General features: G+C 41.8%; 1 protein-coding gene across 20 annotated transcripts in view; it reads left to right on the forward strand.

The window, feature by feature from the left end:
• The window catches only part of ZBTB20 (zinc finger and BTB domain containing 20), an 852388-nt gene that overhangs the window by 702274 nt on the left and 130895 nt on the right, over nucleotides 1-19219 (forward strand). For 19 of the 20 annotated variants that reach the window (XM_053309295.1, XM_053309299.1, XM_053309297.1 and 16 more), the window contains one exon: nucleotides 917-1052. The gene's annotated coding sequence lies outside the window, so the exon portion shown is untranslated. Of the gene's footprint in view, nucleotides 1-916; nucleotides 1100-19219 lie in introns of those variants that run through there. The other variant, XR_008319419.1, reaches the window with a different exon arrangement.

A 19219-nucleotide genomic window follows, 5' to 3' on the forward strand; every position in this document is an offset into this window, starting at 1 on the left:
CAACTGAAGAAGCATCTCCTCCCATATTAAATTCTCTCTGCCCTTACATCTGTGAGGAGACCATACTTTGCATTGTACACTTTGCAGTCATCCATCTTATTTATTTATTTCTCTGTGTAAACTGCCCTGAGCCATTTTTGGAAGGGTGGTATAGAAATCAAATAAATAATAATAATAAATAATGAGGACTGCAAGGAGAGAGAAACAGGATTTCTCTGTAGTGGTACCTACGCTCCAGAATGCTCCATTTGTCACGGTGTGCCAGGATCCCTCACTGTTGATTTTTTTTCACTGCCAGGTGGAATATTGACTTTTCCAGAAAGCATTCTCTGAAGATCAACTTGTTGTGTTTTAAATGCTGCATTGTTTTTATTTTAACTAAAATGACTCACATTCTAACTGACTAACCAAGGATGCAACAGGAGGCTGCACTTTGAAGGCTTCTGCACTTTCTCAGTATGAGAAAAGTAGAGCCCCTTTTGCTCAGTAGAGCACTTTTTGCTGATCTTCCCTCACCTGGAAGTGCTCTGTGCCTTCCAAAAACAAGTTCCTGAGGGCTATGCAATCCTCAGGGACATATTTTTGAAAGGGACAGAGCACTTTCCAGATACTTTAAAGGCAGGAAAGATCGACAAAAATCACTCTCTCACGTGCACGCACTCACACCACACACTGAGAAAGTGGGGAAGCTACTGTCTGCAAGGAAACAGCTGCCATTGCATCCTCGGTTGGTTAGTCAGAATGTCAGCCAGTTCTTTGCTGGCTGTTTTATTACTATTTTACAATAAAGTGATTTTTATTGTGACTGTTTTGCTTGGAGTGAGCTGCTTTGGGTGCTATGTGAATGGCAGCAGGTAGGATATAAATAATTTAAATCAATAATTTGTAAAGTTAATCAATAATTTGTCTTTTACAGACAAGCAAGCACCTTCACACAATTTTGCTGAAGGCCCATGCATGACCAAGTTTGCGTAAGAGCCAGCAAGCAGACTTTGCAAATCCCACATCCTGGACTCTTGCTCTCATAAAAAGCCCACGCTGCTTCATCAAATGTAAGTTGATGTTAATACATTGGTTTTTGTTTTGGGGGAAAATGATAACCTTTTTGCATTAGTTTTTATTACAGCTCAGAAAAGAACATTGATTTTATGCAGTTAAATATAGATTAGCTGATGCTAATGTAATATCTGTGTTTCATGCATTTCTTGTCATTTATTTTTAAACAATAAGACTGGGGTGATAATGCCTACCTGTGGAATTCCAAAGCATAGCGGACACCAGTAATAATTTTTCACACACTGCAGACTGCCATTTGTCTCTGCCTAAATCACTGGAAGATGATTTAGCCAAGGTAGAACCAAGGCCAAACTGCATTTAAAAATATTACTTTCATCTTCCAACTGTGCCCAAGAATTTAGCAATATGTGAAACAGCTCTTTATTTTACAGAAAAAATAAAGTGACTGTTTAGAATACCCAAAAGCGTGTTCACCCACAGTAAATTTTATTTGTGGTATTGAGGGCATTTCCATGTAGGAGACATCACTACTTCTTCGTCTCTGTACATCACATGCATGGGATTTGCCCCTGCGTAGTAGGGATGTGTGAATAAATTCGGGCACAAATTGATTTGTACCCAAATCGAGCTGATTTGGGCAATTTGGAGACAGAACAAATTGCCCCTGTGGTCTATTGGCTAGATTCGGGTCCAAATCGAATCGTACCAGATACGATTTGAATCACTTTGATATTCGGATTCCTCCTATCATTTCCCCCAGATTCCCAGCTTAAAAAAAAAAAAAAAGCTAAGTTCTAGCCCTTGTAGAAGTGGAGTTGTGGAGTAAAATGTGTGGTCACTATTTTTCAAGTGTTTGGATTCTTTGATGTATAATAACTTTTCCTCAACAAATCCCTATGAGGATTAATTACACACCTTCATTTCTTCTATTCATTTTGACTGTCTTTGGACACTGGCAACTGCCATCTGCCAATTACACCCCCCTCCAACCCACCAGGCAGTGGGGTACTACTCAGTTTATGTTCTAGGAATTTTTTCAAGTATTTAGACTCTTTGGTGTCTAATAAACTTTCCTCATAATGAATCCCTATGAGGATTCATTACACACCAAAGTGTCTAAACACCACAAAAATTCCTAAAATATAAACTGAGTACCCAGTGGCTTGCTGGTTGGAGGGTAGTTGGCACATGGAATGCCACTAATTCCCCACCCCCACCTACAAAGCAGTGGGGTCAAAATGAACCAAAGAAATGAAGGTGTGTAATGAAGACACCAAATAATCTAAACACAAATTCCTAAAAAATTGAGTACCCCTGTGTATGTGTGTGTGTGGTGGGGGAGTGAAGTTGACCCATGGCAGTTGACAGTTGGCACTGTCCAATGGCAGTCAAAATGAACAGAAGAAATGAAGGCATATAATGAATCCCCATAGATATTAATTATGAAGAAAGGTTATTAGACACCAAAGAGTCTAAATTCCTAAAAAAATAAACTGCCTTGCAAGTGGGGGCGGCGGTGTAGTTGGCACATGGCAGTTGGCACTTTCCAAAGACAGTCAAAATGAACAGAAGAAATGAAGGTATGCAATGAATCCTCATAGGAATTCATTATGAGGAAAAGGTATTATACACCAAAGAATCCAAACACTTGAAAAATAGTGGCAACACATTTTGCTCCAGAATTTCACTTCTACAATGGCTAGAGCTTTGCTAGAAGAAGAAAAAAATTAAGCTGGCGGTCCATGTTAGAGTTAGGATAGAGCAACTGTGTATCCCCATTATTTCCTATGGCAGGAATATACAAAATCAGTAAAAACTAAAAGAAATCATTAAAAATCAACCAAGTGTCCCACTGCCTTGAAAACTGGATGGTAGATGGCACCCATGGGGATTTACCCAAATCTACCCATCACCTAGATTTGGTGTCCCGAAAACCTTTATAAGTGGTCAAAATTGATCTGAATCCGAATAAAATAGAATCAAATCCAAATCAAACCTGGGGTGATTTGGGGGTACAGATTCGGACACAAAACAAAAATTGGGTGATTCGATTTGGGCACAAAACAAATAGAAAAAAATTGATTAGTGCACATCCCTGCTATGCAGAGACCAGGCAATCATGCCTGATTAGCACAAGCAAAGCCACACAGGGCTGTATCAGTGAGTTGCGGGAATTACATAATCTCTTCAAATGCTTGAATCAAACTTGGAATAAAAGAGAAGATATTTGCAGTAGCAGCTAGGTGTTTGTATCTAGGCTTGCAGAATGCAAGCTCTGTGTGTGTGTGTGTGTGTGTGTGTGTGTGTGTGTGTGTGTGTGTGCGCATTGTAAGGCTCAGGAGGCAGCTGTGACTCCCATCGACCAAAGATCTGTGTGAAGCTTCAGCCAAAGCTGAATACTCCACAAAACCCTCCCCCCGGCACTACATGAAGGTGATTGTTCCCTTCACATGATGTTGTGCTTTCTCCAACATTAGTGTGGCTCGTTTCAGTAAAATAGAGGCCTCTCAAGCCCCAGTGCCATCTTGAACGATGTGCATAGAGCACTGGGAAGTGTAGTTCTTCCCATTGCTCCGCACATAGAGCTCTGGGAAGGACTACACTTCCCAATACCCTAAGAAAATGCTGGGGATTGACAGGGCTCTGTTTGGCAAAAAACATGACACGCAATTTTCCACTGTGCTGACCTCTGCAAGTGCTACACTTTCCCCAGTGCTGTGGGTGCAAATGGAGAAACAAATGGAGGCCACATTGGCAAAAACAAACAAAAACGTATAGTATGATAAGCCATTTCCAACTGTGCTGACCTCTGCAAATGCTGCACTGTTTTTCAGCAGCGAAGATCATTTCTCTACAGTATATATAAACATACATATACACCAACTGGTTTTACTATACAAGCACTCACATAGCCTTTTAAAAATAAAATCTGTTTCCACTTATAACACTAATAAAAACATTTTAAAAAATAAAAATATAACGTGCAATTCTTCCCCTTACCCCAGATCAGTTCTCCTTTTTAAATTAAATTATGTAAAACTTTTAAAATATATATTTGAACAATATTATATACCATCCTTCCCTCCAGCACTAGAATGACCATCTTCTGTTTTGGTAAAGAAGCAAAAATGCTTTTCTTCTGTTGAAAACCTGCTCCCCTCTATTGTAAAATTACTTTCCATAGTGATATAGAAAATGAAAGTACTATTAATTACTTTTCTGCAGAGAACATGCCACAAGTGAATGCTTAATTTAATGCAGTTAATGCTAAGGGCGAATCCTCACATTATACCCCCAAATGGATAGTCTGTGCAAGGCCCATAGACTGACTGCTTTTTTTAAAATGACTTTTATCAAAGAGTTGGGAAATGGTGATTGCTTTCTAAATACACTGGCATCTTGATTACAAATGTGCAATGATGAGCAATGAAAGAGCAATAGACAGTATCTCTAGCTGGATATATGTTAACCAGGGTTTGCTGATGACAGAATGGGACCAACACTAGTGGATAGAATCTGCTCATTTTACATGTAAGAATGGTAATGGTCAAGTCTGGTGATCATTATGCCACTATAGTTCACATGCAGTTTGTTGTGTTGATTTGCATTCTAATTGGGGACTCTTAGACATAGTATTGCATGGGTAGTAGACCATCTCCTCCCATATGAAACTAACTGCTTTCTCTGAGGCCCTTTCCCATATTGTGCTGCTGTTGGGTGTAGATATGCAGGATACCCTGCGAAGCTCATTTGGCACCTGTAGGTATTTAAAAGCCAGGTAAAAACTTCAGTATGCTCTTTGGATGTGCCTTTAGCATGAAGAGCTGTTGAAAAATGATCTCCTTCCCCCTCCCTTTTCTTTTCTTTTCTTTTCTTTTCTTTTCTTTTTTTTTGAGTTGGCTCTCTTATGCTGTTCGTTCATGTTTGTTATGAAATTCCTAGTTGTAGGTTGGAAAAGTGATATAAAATATTTTAAAATAATGCAGGGCTGCTCCAATTCTAAGCTTGATTTTATACAGACACCACAACTGAAATGCATACATTCTTGTAACAGTAGTGCAGGCAAGTCTTGGGATTATTGTACAAAACATGTAGACTATTCATATTAGATGCAAAGTCAGTGATGCAAATAGTTCATCCAATGGCAATGATTATTATTACAGTACTTTTAAAAAATAAGCTTTTCTGCTTTTTCACTTCTACTTCTTTATGTTCCTAAGGCAAATATACAGCTAGATTTTGCAAACATGGCAGGAAACACGGAAAACTTTAACATGAAAAACTTTTAAATTTAATACCCTGGTACAAATGTAACTCTGTCAATTTCTTACCATGGCAAAGAGATCAAGAATGAGCAGCAGGCTCACAGGCTTTCCATTAAAAATAGTATGACATTATTCCTGCACCAACATTAATCAGGGTTAACTGTTATTAATACTAATAACTTTACTTATATGGCTGCCCCATAACAAATCATTCTGTGGGCAGCTCACTGAAACCTGTTCTCAGGCTTGAAGCTAGGGTAGAACCTGCAGTCTGCTTTCAATCTGTTAACTGTGATTAAGACGGTGGCACTGTTAAGTCTGTGCCAGACTAATATGTATACTTATTTTCTTATATGGCGTATTTATCATTGCAACAGATAGCTCAGTACCAGATCACTATATAGTCAGAGTTTCAGAACATATGTGATTTTAGGCTCTCTCCCCCTTTAAAAAAAAATAGTGAAATCTCACAGTAAAAAAATGGTTTAGAAACCTTTCCTAGTCCTTTTAACCTTGCCCTAGTCCTTTCTCCACTTTGTGAATTGCTGTTATATTCAGTATGTTTGCTGTTGCCAAGTTTTCATCACAGTTAAGTTTACAAATTTAAAATAACTGACAAAGGAAATAGAGGGGAAGAAGAGTGGTAGGTGTGTTGTTTGAAATGTAACATGTCATATTAACCTTATTTATTTCTAATATTTAAGAGTCACCACTCTCCCAATTTATTCAAGGCAACTTACAACTGTAATGTAAATACAAAGTAAACCAGAACAAAAGGAGATCTGGTCTGGGTTACTTGCATCTATCAGGAAGCATGCTGCTTGAGAAGTACCAGATGCTTTCATTGTTGGCAGTAGGAGTTCATAAATCACCTGGCACTGATCCACCCACTAAAATTTCAAAGTTGCTAACGCTTATTTTTTTTAACAAAATTAAGAATACAAGCTGCATGTTTTAACCTATGTGAATCAACTACAGCCAGAAAATAACAGTTGTTGATAATGGAGACTTAAGTGTGTGGTGTCTGAGATGGAGAGTTTTAAGCTTTACAAGTGTTGCAGGCAGTTGGCATTTTGGAGGGGAAGGTGAGATGCCTTTTGCAAAGAAAAGTAAAAGAAGTAATCGTGAAATGTTGCTAAGGATATGTATTTCTGGATGTAGTTTACATACACAGCATACTGTAGAAAGGTGGCTTATAACTTGAAGGAGGTAGGGGCCTTGCTTTTCCCTTCAAATGATGGCATTTTATTATATTTTTAATAATGTAATCAAGTTTAGACTGTATCAGAATAACATCACAAAAGCCAAAAAGTTTTTCAGAAATCAATTTGAGTGTACTTGCTACTACTAGTATTTCTGGTAGGTGGCTGAATCATCCTGATGGCATTCAACAGGAACCAGCTGCTGAGAATATTAAAATGCATGCATTTATTCCTCTAGAGAGACAGTAACATCTGCAAAGTTTTCCTGTCTTCATAATCCCATAGAGCATTCTCTAGTAGTTTTAACTTTTCTCCCTTTCTTTCTGCATTTTCTTTGGAATCTTTGTTGCCTTTGGGATCTGCATCGGGGTCTGTTATACTTAGGCATGCAGCTGAGCCCCAAATTTAAGGTTAAACTGTTTTAGAACAGTTGGAAGTTCAAATCTATTTTAGGTGGTCTCCTGTCATGCACACTTCTCCTAATCCTTGCATTTTCTGGCACAGGAGCTGTTAATGATGTTTTTTCTAGTACCAGGGATTATCCATCATTTTCATCAGCCTCATCTGTGAGGTCCAAACTGGAGGCAAAAGTCCTCTCCAGTTCCTCTCTCAAGATTAGACTCCCTTCTGTCTTTTCTCGTAGTATGCATGCTGGACAGTATCTCAAATTGTTGCATTTCTTTCCATCGTCCAATATGACAATCCCCTCGGATTTCGATTAGTTGTTTTGGCCCAGAAAATCGGGAACATCCCTTTCTCATCTGTATTTAAACAAAATCCCCAACCTGAAATGTTTGGTGTTCTGCGCCCCATTTCTGATCTACATACAATTGGTATGTTTGTTGCTCCTCCCTTACCCGATCTCAGATCTCTGCATCTTTTGAGTGAGATGGCATGGAAAGCCCTATCAGTTGTTGCCATTGGTAAGTTTGATGGTACCTTTGAGTCCTCTCGGCACATCAAAAGGTGATTTTCCTGTAGTAGAATGAGGAATAGTTAAATAAGAAAATAGAGTTTCACAGATTGCCTCTTTCCAGGATTGTTGTTACATAGTAGTCAGTTTTAAACTTCCTTTCACTAATCTGTTCATTCTTTCCACTAAGCCATTCCCTCAAGGATGGTACAAGGAAAGAGTCTTGTGTTTTATCCCATAGCTATGCAAATATTGCTCCATTTCATATGAGGTAAGCTGTGTCCCATTGTCAGTCACTAGTTCTTTAGGAAGACCTTCTCTCGCAAAAACAGCACCAGTTCACCTTGTTGTCAGCAAATGAAACTTCTGGCTACCTGGATAGTAACCCATTATCACTATAACAAATGTTTGTTTTGTGAGTTGGTTATCAAAAGGCCCCATTATATCCAAAGCGAGTTTTCTCAGGGACCATTGGGATACTCTGTTGGAATCAAGAGGGTGCCAAAAGCTTTCTGTGACTTGTCAGATACAGCACAAGCCATACAATGCCTGAACACATCTTGAATGTGTTTGTCCATACCTGGCCTCCAAAAACTTCCACCTTTTAGTCAAGCTCATGCCCAGGTGACCTTCATGGATAATTTTGATCACTTTTGATTGAAAGGAGGTTGGCACCAATCAGCCCTCAGCACCAGCCCATTGAGAAAGGACCTCTCACTTGCTACATGTATATATGGTTGAAGATGTTCAGGTACATTGTTCTTGAATGACCATCCATTGGTTATGTAAGGTTTAAGTTCAGTAGGCACTTGAACAGCACTGAGGGCTGCTTTCCATTCAGAAGATGAGCTCACTCCATGAGTGGATGAAGCTATTTCTACAATTCCTACTCCTTCATCTTTTGGGATCTCCTTTTGGCCTGGAATTGGAAGTCGAGATAAACAATCTGCAGTTGTATTCCGAAGACCTGGGAGATATTTCACCTGGCAATCAAAATCTATAAGTCTGGTGATCCATTTGGCCATTCCTGGAGTTGTTTGACTTAATCTCCGTGTAGTAAATAAAGCAGATAGGGGTGTGTGGTCTGACTGTAAAGTGAATTTTCTTCCCTACAAGAAAGTCCTGAAGTGCCTCACTGCCCAGAAACTTGCTAGAGCTTCTTTTTCAATGACAGAATACATCTTCTCCTAAGCAGTAAGCACTCTGGAAGCAAAAGCAACTTTATCTTCCCTGTCCCCTTTTTGCTGGGTCAAGACAGCACCCAAACCATATTCAGAAGCATCAGTGGTTACAACAGTATGATTGTTGGTGTCAAATGAAGTGAGAGCAGGGCTTTCAACAATCGCCAATTTGATAATCTGAAAACTAGCTTTGCAGAATTTTATTTATTTATTCATTAACATTTATATCCTGCTCCCACTCAAATGCTACATTCTTTTTTAAAAAAAATACGCAATGGAGTAACTTTTGAGGCAAATTGTCTGACAAATTTAGAGTAATACAGAGTCATAAAAATGAGTGAAATGCATCCTTGTTGTATGGCTCTGGTGCTTCTCGAATATATTTCACCAAGTCTGTTTTGGAATGTATGCCACTCTGAGATATTGTGTGTCCCAAGTATGTCACCGAGTATGTGCAAAACTGACATTTACTTGCAGAGATAGTAATTTCATGTTGTCAATGTTTTCTTAAGACTTCTGTCAGTTTAGCATCATGCTCTTCGATAGTTTTGCCATAAACTAATCCTGAAAGTAAGTGATGGGACTAATTTTAGTCCCAAAAATTACATGCATCATTCTTTGAAATACTGAAGCTGCAGAGGCTAATCCAAAGGGCAGTGTTTTGTATTGAAAAAGACCCTCTGGGGTAATGAAGGCTGTGTATTTTTGAGAACTTTTGAGCAGAGAAGTTTGATGAGATGCCGAAGACAAATCCAAAGTTGTGAACACTGAGGCCTCTTTCAGAGTAAGTAGCATTTCCTTGATACTGGGTAATGGAGGACAGTCCACTACCACATTGGAGTTCACATCTCTTACATGTACTCACATTTGAAGTGTACCATTTTATTTCTGCACAAGAACAATGGGAGAGACCCATTCTGATGAATTAACAGGCTCTATGTACAGTATGTGTAGTCTTAAGAGCTCCTCTAAGTGGTTAGCACAATGCTATGGGTACATTCCTCACTTTGTATTTTACAGGTATTGCATTTTCCTTCATCTGAATTTTATGTTTGAAATGTATTACAGTGCCAGGAGTATCAGCAAAAACGTTTGAGAAATCAGCAATCATATCAGTCTATGGATGTTCCGTAATCTGTAATATGAGTTCCGTGATATTTGGGTCTAACACTACCCATAGATCTTTTATGATGTTTCCATCCCAATATTGAGACTCCTCTTTGTGACACACACACTTTCCCTTCTGCAGTACGTCCTTTATACTCAAGGACAGCAGTGAAATATAGGACCGGGTCTCACGATCCGTGAGGCCCGGTTTAGGGAAGTGAGCGGGAAGAGCAGGCTAAGCCCGCTCTCCCCACTCACGAGCGGGGAGGGAGCCCTGAGTGGCCAGATTGGCCGCCCACACGATGGCCAGCTCCAAGACGGAGCCAGTGGGGGCTGGGGAGCTCGGGGGCCACGCAGCCCCCGGAAGCCCCAGTATGCCCTGCGCGAGTGCGCAGGGCATACTGGGGAGACCCCCAAGCCGGGAGGCTGCTTTTAAGCCTCCCGGCCGGGTGTCTACTCACAAGGAACCACGCCGCGTAGCCGTGCCACGGCTACTCACAAGCAGATAGCCCGGGTTTGCGGAGCTAGAGGGTGGGCTACAGAAGCGGATTAGCCACTCCAGAACCACCGGGCTCGGCTGCAAGCCCGGTGGTTCTTACGATCACAAAAATCGGGCTAGGATTTTCCTAGCCCGATTTTTGTGATCGTAAGAATAGCCCCATAAATTTATAGTAATAGGGGAACCTCCATATCCTCATGTGTGGATATCTGAAGGCTACAGGTGCAGATCTGATGTAGTGAGGAGTTTCTTGTAAAGCAGGTGGGAAATGATAGTGTACAGAGGAACAGCCAGCACCTGCTATTAAGTTTAACTTGACAATGTAGAGAAGCAGGCTCTGATTCTGTCACACTTAAAATGCCATCAGGAAGTGGTTTGTCTGCTTCATCCTCATCATATGGTAAATCAGTAATAGAGTGGACAGCAGATTTGCAAACCTTAGCAAAGTGTCCCCTTTTTTGCACCTGTTGCAAGCGACCTTCTGTGCAGGACAGTGAGCACAAAATTGGCTTTGTGGGCAGAGTCTCCACATCAGTAGCATTGGTAGCGCTTCTTTTCTTGTGCTTCCACTTTCTCAGGCAGTGCCACATGAGAAGATTGGGTTTGGAATTTAGACTGAACAGCCTGGATATCAGGAGGTGGGTTTTGGGGTACCGAAGAGAGCAATTTGGCACAGTGAAGAGCATTTTCCATCCTCCTAGCCATCTCTATAATTTTATCCAATAGCAGTTTTTCACACAGTTTGGAGCAGTTTGCTTTCATCACAATGTGATCCCTGATCAGTTTATCAGTAAAACTGGCAAACTCGCAGGTTACATTCAAGGGTTTAAATGATCATTTAAGGCTTGAAGAGCAGCTTCATAAGAACTGGCATCCCCTTCCAAGTTGACAGGAAAGGGCAAATTGTTATATATTATTTGGCGTTCAGGTCCTAAGCAGTGAAGCAATATAGGCTTCCGCTTTGCTGGAGTAAAATCAGAGGTCTGTATACTGAGGAGGTAATTGCAGAAATAGGACCTCCATTGTTTCGGAGAAGAGGAGCTTCTCCTGGAGTGGACAAGAAAAATGATGGTGGTGGGATCTGAGCCATGCTGCAGTGAACAACAGAGTCCAGGTCTGATGAAGAAGTACCACTTTCAGGGGTTGTGCAGATCAGGAAACGGGAGAACAACCACCAGCAGCGATAGTAGAAAGCAGTTCCAGAATGTAGGCCCAGTAATGCAAAGAAATGAAGTTTGAAAACAATGAAAACAATGAAATGAAGACTTTGCAGCCTCACACAGCCTTAGCTAGTTCAAAATCTGTTCGCCAAATGTGTTATAGCTGCTTCCCTCACACAGAGAAAGTAATATTATGTAGATTTACCTAATAGTTTATTCAGAAACATCTTCATTTTCTCCTTCTCCTTCCCATCCCTTTTCCTTTCTGACTCCATCCCCCACACTCTACAGGATCCCCACTGCGACATACTTCTAAACAACAAACCATACAAGATTACTGGATAGAATACAACTGTCCTTTATTGGAGGAAAGAGACCAGGAGAATTGCTTGAATTACCAGAATGCAGAGTAGGAGAAATGAAAGGGATTAATGGGTGAAGGATTGGATGTGGGTCATGACAGGGCTACACAGACTATTAAGGTCAGGAGGAGGCCTGCAAATCTGATGCTACAAGGGACTGAAAACTAATTCAGGAACTGCAAAATAAATTTAGTGTTCTTATCCTTTAACATACTAACAGTGCAATTAGAGGCGGAAGTTTAGAGTGGTATACAAATGTGATAAATACATTTTAAAAATCTTATGCATATTTACTCAGAAGTAAGGCACTGGGTTCTGTGTGGCTTACTTCTAGGTAAGACTGCAGATGATTGCAGCTTGAAATACTTCTTTAACATGTTTACAGTTAAGCATACATTAGTTGGAATTTCAGCATGGAAGATAAATAATAAAAATTGAAGGCTAGGGAAGGGGAAAAAATTTGTGGCCAACATCCATACTCAGGAAGAACCTATGCTATGTGATGTTGGCAATTACATTTCCTCTTCATAATGGTATGGAAATTTGGTACCATATTGGTCTGAGAAAATAAGCAACATTAAAAAAAATTGGCATACTCTTTTATTTGATCAGATGACCTGATGTAAGACTAGACAAGTTTTAAAATTACTCAGACTTTGCAGCAGGCAGGCTGAAAAGGAGCTCTAATTTTCTGTCAGAGCAAATGAATCAAATCTATATATTTAATCCTCCTGGGTGCGCCTTTAGAATGTGTGTCCCAGCGCTTAGCTGATTGGCTGGGCGGCAGAGGCGCCTGATAGGCTGAGGCGCACCCAGGAGGATTGGTCATTGCGTTGGCCAGACTGTCCCAGGTAAGGGGGAGGAGGAGGTGGTGCCAAAGCCCGGCCTGGCCACTGGAGGTGGGAAAGGGGCTGAGTGGGAAACGGGTGGCATTGGAGCCTGGGGCGAGAGGGAGATGGGCGGCAAGACTTCCCTGTTTGCCGGCCAGGAAGAGGAATGGCGGTGGCAGAGCCCTTTTCGGCCGCCGTTAAGGAGGGCCTGTGGTGGCGGTGAGGTCCAGATGAAAATGGCCACCTGCTGCCCGGTGAGGTAAAATGCTCAGTGTGGGTGGTGGGGGAGGGACGGCGGGCAGGAGGGAGGGGGAGGGAGGGCAAGAGAGTGTGGCAGGAGGGTAAGAGAGAGTGAGGCAGGAGGGAGGGGGAGCGAGGGCAAGAGAGGGGAGTGCAAGAGAGTGGGGCAGGAGGGAAGGGGAGGGAAAGTAAGAGAGAGTGGGGCAGGAGGGGGAAGGAGGGTGAGAGAGGGGTGGGAGGTGGAGGGAGGGCAAGAGAGAGTAGGGAGGGAGGGGAGGGGGGCAAGAGAGAGTGGGGCAGGAGGGAGGGGGAACAGCCGGTGTGGGTTGGCTAGTATGCAAATATTTGTGATCAGTTCAGACACATAGCCTAATTCACAATGAGCCTGGCGACAAATATCTTAGAGCAACTGCCCCCTTGAAACTAGCCCATCTGAAAGAAAAACTATTCAAGGACAGTTGGTCTCGAGTTTTTTTCAATGGGAAAGCAGAGGTAGATAAAGTAAGAAAGGGAAGAACTTGCCAGACTATTCATCCTTTGAGGCGGATGGTCTTAAACAACTATGAGTCTACCTATGATTTGCATAAGACATCAGGGGAAAACAGATAAGTCGCTGCTTCCTGTGTTTATTGAAACTTTATCCTGGGTGTCCTGATCTTTTTATGGATGTTTTTTTACCTCCTCAAGACCCCCAGGGCCTAGAGGAGGTACTAAAACTGCTGGTTTTACCAAGTCATTCTGCCACAGATTTGTCCAGTTATTGCACTGCTAGCCTTCATAATTGGTTGTAAAACGGCTAGAGACGTGAGTTTTGGGTGGTATAAAAATGTGTTAAATAAATAAGCAGGGCCTGGCTTGATATATTCTGGGACCATGTGGGATCCCACTTTTCTGTTGATATTACATGATTTATTTATTTTATTTATTACATTTATATATTGCCCCATCCAAACGGCTCTGGGTGGTGCAAAACAACAAAATTTGGGAGCCAGCATTGTATAGTGGTTAGAGTGCTGAACTAGAACCGGAGAGACCTGAGTTCAAATCTCCATTCAGCCTTGATACTTGCTGGGGAGGCTCTGGGCTAGTCACTTCTCTCTCAGACTAACCTACTGCACAGAGTGGTTGTGAGGAGAAACTTAACTATGTACACTGCTGTGGGCTTCTTGGAGGAAGAGCGGAATATAAATGTAAAAAAATAAAATAAAAACTAAAACCCACAAATAAATCCTTTAAAAAACAATCATTACTGATCAATTTTAAAACAGCATAAACCCATTAACAATTAAAACATTTAAAACAGTTTAAAAACCCTGGAAGGCCAGGCCAAACAGATAGATTTTAAAGGCTCTCCTGAAAGCCAACAATGAACTCAAACTACGGATTTCATCTTGTTCAAATGACCAATAGTCATGATAATATGGAGTACATTTGTGTTTGAGCTAGGGTGTTCTGCCTTAGTCTAGCAGCTGAGGAATTCTCCTGGTCACCTGTCAAGACTAATCCCTAGTCCAACTCTGTTATACTTACTCTGGGAAGCATCAAGCAAATCAAACCTGCTGCTTGGCCACATTTCCCTATTTTCCCCTACTGTCAAACTACTGGCAAGCAGGCCAATAACTGCTTCAGCTCTTGTACTTCACATCTTTACTCTGCTGGCCTTTGACTGCTTCTTTGGACCGAATTCTTCCTCCCTTTGGAACTGGATTATTGTTGGCTTCTTTGGGGCATTTGCTTCTGATTGCCTGCTCTGCTGGCCTTCACCCCTAGCCTGTTTCTGTTTGATCTGGATGCTGTACAGACTTAAAAACGTTGAGGGAATACCAGTCCTGAAAGAAAAAGAAGTTAGTTCAGTACCAAATACTTCCATACTAAAATTGCAGTTGAGATGGCCTCCTCTTGATCTAGAATAGTTATAGGCAACTGCAGGCCACCAGACTCAAATACAAATAAAACAATGCATTGGCCATCAGACAATTACAAACTTTTTAAACAATTCACTAATGTAATGTTTGACATAACTAGAAAGTTGTATAGAAAGAAAGAGAGAATAAATGATGCACTTTATTTTGGAGTTAATCCTTTTCTCTTGCTGTTTTGCATCAATTACATTTCTAGGATGTTTTGTGGATTGTTTCTGATTTATTTCATTGTACATTGAGAATTACACCCCAGCTTTAATAGAGAATTTTTGCAAATTTACATGGCACCTGCTTTGCTTATTTTACTGATACAGGTTTTGGAGCTTGCATTTTTAGTAGACCCATTCTTGTTTCTACCTTAGTTGATTCATAGGCATCTTACTCCATGCTTGTTATTTTGCAACAACCGTTGTAACTGATAGGATGTCAGCTAGTCAAGGTTTTGACAGCATTTTAAATACTCAAAGACAGAGCTGCAATCCTCCCTTTACAAAATTTATTGATAGCCTCTCTAAGCATGTGACAGACTAGGAAAGTTGTTGTAGAACATTTTGGTTCTAACCAGCAGTGACTTTAATGTCATTCTTGATTGCTGTCTATCTTTATTTAAAAAATACCAAACACCTGTCAGCAACTCTATTGTAGGCCTAGAGAGAAGAGTTTCTTTGGTAGGGTTATTTTGCAAGACATAAAATTTGTAAATTAAATCTAAGGCCCCCTAAGAAATTGGTTTATTTATATTACACACATGTTAAAAGATATGGCTGGGGTGGTGTGGACCCAGAAATCCTAGAAGTTCTTTCCTGGTGCCTGGTTCTTTGAAACAACCCTGCTAAGAAAAACTAAAAGAGTCTAGGAACATAGGAAGCTGCCTTATATCGAGTCAGACTATTGGTCCATCTAAATCAGTATTGTCTATTCAGGCTGGCAGTGGCTTCTGCAAAGTTGCAGGCAATGGCTTAGAACATAACTGCCCTACTGGATCAGGCCCAAGGCCCAGTTAGTCCAGCATCCTGTTTCACACAGTGGCCCACCAGATGCTGCTGGAAGCCTACAGGCAGGAGTTGAGGGCATGCCCTCTGTCCTGCTGATACTCCCCTGCAACTGGTACTTAGAGGCATCCTGCCTCTGAGGCTGGAAGTGGCCCACAGCCCTCCGACTAGTAGCTGTTGATAGACCTCTCCTCCATGAAGTTATCCAAACCCCTCTCAAAGCCATCCAGGATATTGGCTGTCACCACATCTTGTGGCAAAGAATTCTACAAGTTGATAATGAGTTGTGTGAAAAAGTACTTCCTTTTGTTGGTCCTAAATTTCCTGGCAATCAGTTTCATGGGATGACCAATATTATGGGAGAGGGAGAAGAATTTATCTCTATCCACTTTCTCCACACCATGCATGATTTTATAGACCTTTATCATGTCTCCCAACAGTCGTCTTTTTCTAAACTAAAAAGCCTTGCCTCATAAGGAAGGTGCTCCTGGCACCTGATCATCTTGGTTGCCCTCTTCTGTACCTTCTCCAGTTCTACAGTGTCCTTCATTAGATGTGGTGACCAGAATTGTACGCAGTACTCCAAGTGTGGCCTCACCATAGATTTGTATAAGGGCATTATAATATTAGCAGTTTTATTTTGAATCCCCTTCCTAAGGATCCCTAGCATGGAATTGGTCTTTTTCACAGCTGCCGCACATTCAGTCGACACTTTCAATGAACTGTCCACCACGACCCCAGGATCACTCTTCTGATCAGTCACCGACAGCTCAGATCCCATCAGCATATACTTGAAGTTGGGTGGTTTCATCCCAGTGTTCATCACTTGCCAACATTGAACCGCATTTGCCATTTTGTCGCCCACTCCCCCAGTTTAGAGAGATCCTTTTGGAGCTCCTCACAATCTCTTTTGGATTGCACTACCGAAAATAGTTTGGTATCATCTGCAAATTTGGCCACCTCACTGCTTACCCCAACTTCTAGATCTATGGTCACTGTTCCCTAAATGGTCCATGATCTTGCTTCTGCAAGGTTGCAGGCATTGGTCCATCTCAGGCATATCTTGGAGATGCCAGGGAGAGAACTTGGAACCTTCTGCATGCAAACATGAAGGTGTTCTCAGCCGCTCCATCCCCTAAGGGGAATATCTTACAGTTCTCACATATAGTCTACCATTCAAATGCAAACTGGGGTGGACCCTGCTTAGCAAATGGTACAATTTATGATCTTGATGGGGTTTTGATTTCGAGAAAGGTTTGACTATGCTAGAGGACGGTAATTTGGGCATGGAGGCAAACCTGTGCCTTTAGATTATAATGGAACCTATAGACAAGTATGGAGGAATATGTGCTGCCTATCTGTACTTGTGATTTCTTACTCACAGGAGAAATGCTGGTCCAGGTATGTGTACATTAGTATGGGCAGTTTTTTTGTAGCGATGGTGGCAGAGTTCTTAATTACCTGGTCTGGTATATGAGTGCTTTTAACGCTCAGCTATATTATGAACTGAGCAGCAGAAATTCTTCTCCAGCTTCAGATATGCAGTAACCCTTCACCAATTGCGAAGGTTCCCTTCTGGCAAAACCTCACTATTGGCAAATTTGCGGTTGACGAGCAATTGAAATCATTGGGAATCGGGGGTTAGGGGTTGCAAAAAGACTGGGGGGAAAAAACTTTTTGCGGTTGCAAAAAGACTGAAAAATCAAAGAAAAAATACAAAAATATTGCCCCAAATCACCCGGAATCCCTTAAAATCACTAAATAATAAGCAAGAAGAGTGAGCAAATTTAACCTCTGAAAAATTTTGAATCCCCCACAATTGCTTGCATGAACTTTTGAACCCCCCAAAACACTCAAAATCATTGTAAATTGTGAGGAGTTTGCAGGGTCCACAAGAGGAATGAGTGGAATTAACCTCTGAAACCCCCAAAATTGCAGAACACCCCCCCCAAGAAATCACTAAAAAATCTCATCAAACCATTGATACTTGGGTTGCAGTTGGTGAGACCAGTCACAATTTCACAGTTGCGCATACTCAAAACCACAATTAGGAAAACTGTCATTCGTGAGGGATGACTGTAAAATGAGATGCTGCATATTTGTGTTAGCAGATCAGGTGTTCCAACTCTAGGCAAATGTGCGAAGTTAATGCTAACTCCTTACTCCCACTAAAATGCCCATTGATTGCAGTGTATTGTGTGACTGTACTACCCAACCAAACAACCTTTTGTTTTGTGAATAGCTTCTCTGGTTGGTCAGTTCTCTTGATTGTTTCATGTAAACTTTATGTATGCTGGTTGTCCCAGACAAATCCTGATCTGAAACCCTCTTGCATCTACTCCAAGTGTTTGGCAAGTGGTTTCTCACCAAGGCGGTGTTGTGCAATAGATGCAGGACTGATGAAACCAAACTACATTACCCTCGGGCAAATATTTGCATGCACATTATTATTATTATTTCACTTTGCAACAGAAAGTTCTGAAAGCGGTTTGCAAAGAAAAAGGAATTTGGCACCATCAGCACACATACACGAACTTTATGAACTGGAGGGAAACTCTGGGGAAACAAATCAGCTCTTTCTGAACACTCTCTGAGAAAGCTCAAAATTTACTGGCTGATTCTGAATTGAGCCGAGGGAGATCATTCCCCACCCTCTGCAAAAACAGCAGCAGCAGCAGCAGATCTCATCATCCCCAGCCACAGTGGCCTATAGTCAGGGATGATAGGAGTTGTAGTCCAAAAAGAGGTCCTTTTTAAGAATGTTCAATCCCCACAAACTGTGTGGCATGCATCTTCAGCCTGTTCTAGTCTTTCCATCTGTCTATACCACAGCTGCAGAACTTCGACCCTCCTACAGATGTTGAACTACAACTCCCATCATCCCTGACTACTGGCCACTGTGGCTGGGGATGGTGGGAGTTGTAATCCAGAAACAGCTTGAGGAAGCTGTGTAGCCCTGGTCTACACTGAGATGTGCAGATCACAGTGCCAGTGCAACAGGAGCTGTCTGCAAGAACAGCAAACTTCTGCATCACAATGTACTTCTCTATTTAAGTTCACCATCCCACAATTCCCATTTGAATTATATTAATTCTCCTGGGAGTGCCTTGGAATGTGTGTCCCAGAGCTCAGCTGATTGGCTGGGCGGTGGACGTGCCTAATTGGCTGAGGCTCACCCAGGAGGATTGGTTGCTACCGTGGCGGCCCAGCCATGGAGGCCAGAGGTGGCAGACCCAGCCTGGCCGCAGAGGCAAGGCCCAGGAGGGGGGAAAGAAGGGGGGCAGAAGTGGCAATGGGGAGGAGAGGTGGTTGGGCCCGGAAGCAGAGACTGGGGCAGAAGCGGGTGGGGGGGGAGAGGTAACTGCCTACCCCAAAGAGCACACAGATGCTCTGTGCGGGGTCAGCTAGTGTGATGCTAAAGTGCCAAATCCAGAATATGGGAAGATCCTGTGTAGACTTTGCCTATGTTAAACGCATAGTTTTTTCTGCATGTTTGTGTTTTTGTAAGGTAAATAGCCACAGGGGGACC

The sequence above is a fragment of the Hemicordylus capensis genome, chromosome 3 (genome assembly GCF_027244095.1).
Source record: "Hemicordylus capensis ecotype Gifberg chromosome 3, rHemCap1.1.pri, whole genome shotgun sequence".
Classification (NCBI taxonomy): domain Eukaryota; kingdom Metazoa; phylum Chordata; class Lepidosauria; order Squamata; family Cordylidae; genus Hemicordylus; species Hemicordylus capensis.